The sequence below is a fragment of the Heptranchias perlo genome, chromosome 8 (assembly GCF_035084215.1).
Source record: "Heptranchias perlo isolate sHepPer1 chromosome 8, sHepPer1.hap1, whole genome shotgun sequence".
In the NCBI taxonomy this organism is placed as follows: Eukaryota; Metazoa; Chordata; class Chondrichthyes; order Hexanchiformes; family Hexanchidae; genus Heptranchias; species Heptranchias perlo.
The window spans coordinates 80,466,162-80,473,011 of NC_090332.1; positions in this window are offsets into that span (position 1 = coordinate 80,466,162).

Consider the following 6,850-nt stretch of genomic DNA (forward strand, 5'->3'; position numbering starts at 1 on the left):
GACATTTTACTTCATTAAAGACACTATATAAATGCAAGTTGTTGTTGTTGTTGAGTCGGTGCTCACATATGATCGAGTATCTTCACTTGTGAGACTAACATCCCATCTCAGTGCTGGGACTGTAATCACTTTCTTGTCCTCTAATCAGTTCCCAGAATTACCTCGACTAATTCTTGAAAAACAAGACATTTTAATAATGTTCCTCAGTTCTACTTTTAATTGCAATCTCTGTGACTCCTTGACATGTAAAATATATAGACAACAACTTGCATTTACATAGGTCCTTTATTATAATAAAACAATCCAAGGCATTTCACGTAGGAGAACATGGACACTGAGCAGCAGTAGAAGAATTGTTTCTCTCTTCCTCCAATGTGGTCTTTATGTTGTGGACAAATTAACAAAAACCTAGTAAGAGACATGAAGAAAAACAACTGTAGCCCCTATGTAGTGTTACAATGCCATGGTCTTGTCACACCAGTGCAAATATATCTTATCCTTAATATACATAAACTCTAATAGAACTTAACCATTTTTCTTTTTGATTCTAAAGGTGGGGCACACGATGAATACAGTTCCACCAGTGCCAGTAGCTCTCCAGTCTCTTGACCAAATGGTCATTCTTTGGGCGGTGCTTGTCAATGAAGAGCATTAGCACCAAGACTGGTCCTGTCCTTACCCAACATTGGCACATCAATACTTCCAGCAGAGGTCACTTGAAGAAGGAAACCCAGTTGATTTTTTTTTTCTTAACCCATCCCCAAGGATGCTGAGGAGGTTTAGCACTGCTACTCATACAGATTGACTAACTCAGCACAGACCAAAGATCAAACCTGGGTTGCACCTTTTATGTCTGTATAGCTTAACACCACTCCACACAATGCACTTACCCACTGAGTTATCAGGAAGCCAATGGTGCCTTATTGTCAGTGTTTACAAATGATGCACAGAAGCAGGGAAGGGGAGAACTTTTCAGTTGAAATAAAAATAATAATATACTATACTACTCTGAGGTAATATCATTGGGGGTGATTTTAAACCCCAAGAACGGGTGGGTTGGGGGCAGGTAGGAGTTGAAAATAGTTGTTTTTTGGGTCGCGACCGCATCCAGGCTTTATTTCTGGGTTTAATGCAAAAAAGTACAGGCTTCCCACTGGGAATGCCAAGTCCAAACATTTTGCGGTTGTGACCCAAAAAAATAACTGTTTTCAACTCCCACCCACCCCCAACCCACCCATTCTTGGGGTTTAAAATCACCCCCATTGTGTCTAAATTGGTGATAGGGTAGTCTAATTGGGTGATGTATTAATAGAACATCATTGTCAATAATAGGTGCTCAGAAGACCTCTGTACCTTGGTTTGTCAGCACATGACCTATTGGTGCGACATCATCGTCTCATCTTCCTATGATGTCACTGTGACATAAACGACCTACACTGGCTCCCATTCTGTAACGCCTCGTTTTTAAAATTCTCATCCTTGTGTTCAAATCCCTCCACGGCCTACAGCCCTCCGAGATCTCTGCGCTCCTCCAACTCTTGCCTCTTGCCCATCCCCAATTTCCATCTCTCCACCATTGGCAGCTGTGCCTTTAGCTGCCTGGGCCCTAAACTCTGGAATTCCCTCCCTAAACCTCTCCACCTCTGTACCTCTCTCTCCTCCTTTAAGTTGCTCTTTAAAACCTACCTCTTTGACCAAGCTTTTGGTTACCTGTCCTAATATCTCTTTATGTTACTTGGTGTAAAATTTTGTCTGATAACGCTCCTGTGAAGCACCGTGGGACGTTTCACTACATTAAAGGCGCTATATAAATGCAAGTTGCTGTTGTTATTGTAACCTTTCTCCTAAGCCAAAATTAATGATTGGTTCTTCTGTTGCTGAATTTGATTGGCTATTGATGAATCCTATGTAGAACTACCCTCCTGTGTACATTAATGGCAGAACAGTAATGTGCATCAGTCACAAGACACTGATTCCTTGTTATAAATTGGCTTCTAATTACAACATGTTGTATAATCTGAAAAAACTGTGCGGGTGGTTTAAACCGCATTTTGTTAGTATACGCCAAATTTACATGTCGACCAAATTAACTTTGGTCATTGAATAAATAAATATATAACATTTGAAATTAAACTGTTTAAAATGAAAATAATTCACAATAAATTGATCCAAATCAAGGTGACTACATATGGTTTCAAATTTACTTTTTAAATGCAAATATAAAGTAGACTTTATTATGAATTTAATATGGTGGTGATAAGGAGATTAATCTCCTTGATAACAGACTGCAAATAAGCCTAATGGGTCCGTGGTTCAAACAAGGGTTTCTGTTTAATGGGAACAGGCAAGAGATGAATGGCTTGTTAAACATTGCCAACATACTTGCTTGGTGCCATTCAACGGTCACAGCAAGTGGAAACAAGAACCTTGTGCTGTATACCCATTTGCTAATTTGGGCGAACTTTTTTTTTCTCTATCTTATCTCTTCACCTTCCTTACCTCAGTGTGATTGCAGACTTTTAATGATCTTTGTCTCTGCTGAGCACCTCCAGCTCTTACCAGTATAAAAATAAGTGGACAATGTGCCCATGTGTATTTATGCGGTTTTATTAGCAGATTGTTTCACTGCGTTTTACCTGTTATAAAATTATATGATTGCGAACGTTTAACGCGTTGCCAAATGAAAATGGCAGGAAGTTCCACTCTTATTTTAATAAGGACTCGTTGCCTTCTCTTGGCTGCCTTGGGTGGAAAAAAAGTTAATAATTCACCACTGTTGGATTGTGAAGGTTTTAGAAGCTTTTGCCTGACACATACTTTTATTTTGATATGTTTGGCTTTATTATAAATGTATTATAAAATAAAAGGGAAGGACCAAAAACTCCAACTTTGAAGTGACCCAATTTAGACTAAGCTAGGTGTGTTACTTCATTACACACATTTGGCCCAATATGGATATTTTTGATTGGCTTGTCTTTTAAAAAGAAACATGGTGACATCCAACTACAGAGAGAAAAAAAACCTTCTTTTCATCTGGATGTCCTTATTTAGGTGTCAGCCTTAACTTGGTGGTAGCACTCTCGCCTCTGAGTCAGAAGATCCTGGGTTCAAGCCCCTCTCCAGAGAGTACAGACTGATACTTCAGTGCAGTACTGAGGGAGTGCTGCACTGCCAGAGATGCTGTCTTTCAGAGGAGACGTTAAACGGAGGCCTCATCAACCCTCTCAGATAGATGTAAAAGCTTCCATGGTCCTTTTCCAGGAAGAAAAAGAGAGTTCTCCCAGTGTCCTGGCCAATATTTATCCCTCAACCAACATCATGAAAATAGATTATCTGGCCATTTATCTCGTTGCTGTTTGTGGGACCTTGCTGTGTGCAAATTAGCTGCCGCATTGCCTTACAACAGTGACTATACATCAAAAGTATTTCATTGGCTGTAAAGCGCTTTGGGATGTCCTGAGGTTGCAAAAGGCCCAATATAAACGCAAGTCCTTTCCTTTCCTTTTTATTTTATGTATCCTGTTATAGATTCACTCACTATAATGGCGGATAGTGAGGAAGCAACCGTTGTGTATTTTAATTTCAAATAAAAATTAGTCCTACCGTAAAAGATCCGATGACACTATTCGAAGAAGAGCAGGGGAGTTCTCCCCGGTGTCCTGGCCAATATTTATCACTCAACCAACATCACTAAAACAGATTATCTGGTCATTATCACGTTGCTCCTCGTGGGACCTTGCTGTGCGCAAATTGGCTGCCGCGTTGCCCTACGTTACAACAGTGACTATACTTCAAAAGTACTTCATTGGTTTATACAGCACCTTTCATGACATCCTGGGACGATTTAGGACATCTTGAAGTCATGAAAGGCGCTATATAAATGAAAGCCTTTCTTTCTTTCTACCAGATGGTGGTCTGACAAGGTAGCATTTGCTTAACAGTACTGGCTAAAGCTACAATCCCTGGTAGTCTAGTTAGAGATGATGGAGTTTTGTAGTTATGCATCTCACCAATGTTTAGTCATCTAGTGAGAAGGGTGATAGCCAGTCTTCGAATTGTGGTCATTTCATCAGTCTGGCTGTCTCTTGAGAATGCTAGTCGGCTATATAGCACTGGTGCACTCATTCGATCCATGACAACCTGTTGGGAAAAGACAGCAGGCTAACTTGTGGTAGTGATGTGTCAGTGTCTTTCACTGAAAACAGCTCCGATTGGTGACGCCTCTTACTCCTGATCTTTAGTATAAATTTTTTTAAAAATCAGATTATAAAATGGTGAGATGCACGGATAAAAGATATCGGTAACTTGAGCTCTGGTCTGTGAAGCTCAATTTTTTTGAGAGGGCGATTGTTTTTTTAAGCTGATGAAAGTGATTTGGGGAATAAAATTTATTTCCAATGCCACCCAACATAAGCATCAAGCATTTTCAGGTCAAGTATAACACTGGTTGTTAGATGCAGGGTAAAAGCTCCTTCTACTCGAACCTAGCAATGTACCCCAAGCTCAGGGCAGCAGTCTCTACTGTGCCAGCATGAAATTTCCTTTTTCTATGCCAGCTATGGTTATATCCTCTCTAAGTGAAATTGGCAGTTTAATGCTATGTAATGGACATTGGACTTCCAACCACTAGAATCTTCTTTGTCCTTGCTTGAATTCATGCACTGCGGACCCTCACAGCTGGCAGGGAGAGTAAAATTCCAGCTTTTCAGTCTAATGTAAGGAGTCTTACAACACCAGGTTATAGTCCAACAGCTTTATTTGAAATCACAAGCTTTCGGAGCTTTCCTCCTTCGTCAGGTGAATGTAGGGTTCCATAAAGGCACAGCATATATAGTCAGAGAACAATGCCTGGTGATTACAGATAATCTTTCCAACTGCCCGTTATCACACCTCGGCAGAGATATAATCAAAGCAATCAAAGGAGTGGATGGTGTTCAGACAGAGTAACATTACATCCCAGACTATTGAATACACAAGCGGTCAGAACACAAAGACAGAGAGAGAGAGACACCCGAAAGGCAGAGAGAGAGAATGACCAGATGCGTTAAAAAACAGATAACTTTATTTCACTGGTGGGGTTACATGTAGCGTGACATGAACCCAAGATCCCGGTTGAGGCCGGCTCATGGGTGCGGAACTTGGCTATCAATTTCTGCTCGACGATTTTGCGTTGTCATGTGTCTCGAAGTCTAGACTGGGTTCAAATCCATTGATGAAAGGGCAGTGTATTAAACGGTGGCACCACCCTGACCCCATGTTCTATTACCTTGGGGGTGAAATTGGTCTTTGGCGAAAGCGGAAATGGACGACAGCAAATCGGGAGTCTACCGAAATCCAATTTTAACACCCCCCCCAACCCCCCACCATACTCTGAGTGCACAAACACCGAGCCTTTTAAAGATGAATTTGAACCAAAACTCCACTTAATGAATCCCAGTAGGCTGCCCCAATGCTATGGCGTATTCATCAGATTCCCAGCGAGTTGAATTCCCGCGGTGGGGGGGGGAGTTCTCCCTTTGTCGGCCGTAACTTTAGTGGAAGATCCATGGAAACCCGTTTACGCCATTGCTGTGGGGTTTCCGGAGACCTTCTGCTGAAGTCATGGCGGATGATTGGAAGAACCCCGGCAGGAATTAACGATGCTAGTTGTCCATCGGACCACTTCATGGCAGGTGATACTCCTTGTATAAACCACCTGCCAGGTTAGTAAACAAAAGGAATGGATCAGTGGCGCAATATCACCACTGCATCATAGATCACAGCTGGTGGGGAAAGATATTATTTTGGTTGTAACTTTTATTGTATTAAAGGGAATCTAGAACATAAAATATTGCAAAACTTCACACTACGGCAAATGCAGTGCCTGACAAACAGGTTAAAATTCCGATCATGCCAATTTTGGAGCAGAGTCTCCAATGCAGGCTGTTCCAGGAAATAAATGCATCTAAAAATTCCCTATCGAGGCAGTAGTACCCTTCTAACTTTTTCTTAGCTTTATACATTTATACTTTATATATCCTCTATATGATTACCGTTGTTGCTTTGGGTACGTCTAAGTGTCAGCCTTGAACTGGTTGTTTTATAAACTTTTTAGCGTGATTGTTTAAAAATGTATTTGTTACCGGTGAGACCTAAGTCTAGTAACCTGTACAGGTTTTATAACTTACAAGAGAAAATTAGTGAATCAGTATCATTAAAGCCAAGCTACAGGTGCGGAGTCAATAAAATGTGAAATATTGCCCGAGTCTGTTTGTGCCAGGTGCATCTTGCTTCATTTCTCTGCAGATCTGCACCTTTCCCTAAGCGAGGTCATTGTGCATTGTGGTGCCTTTGTGCTTTTCGGGGCCCCTGTCCCTGTCCCTCTGTGTCATTCATTTACAGTTTAATCATCGACATGAAAGACCTTCTTTCAGCTCCCTCTAATAACACAGTTGATTCCTCACCACCACCCCCCACCTCCCCCAAGCACCTTACCTGATCGTTGGAGAATGTTTAATAACCCCGGAAATCCTTTTGGACTTTTACCTTTAAGCATTGTTAAATCAAATCAGGAACTAGATATATCTAATCATTTCGAGAGAATTACATATTTTGCTGGGTTAAATATATTTTATCCTAGTTGAATGTGTGCAAAGAGAACTTTAGTATTGACTATTTCATCAAATAGCTTTCTTGTTTTGACAGCTAATTCTTTCAGTGATATAGTGGATGGCTGACAGTGGTCTACTCGCTGTTTAGTCACCAAGCACTCCCATACAACTGCATGGTGTTTTCGAGCATTATACTGGTCCAGGATAACTGAGGGGAGGCTGCTGTTGCCTATGTCCATCTCAGCACAGCCAGACTTCCT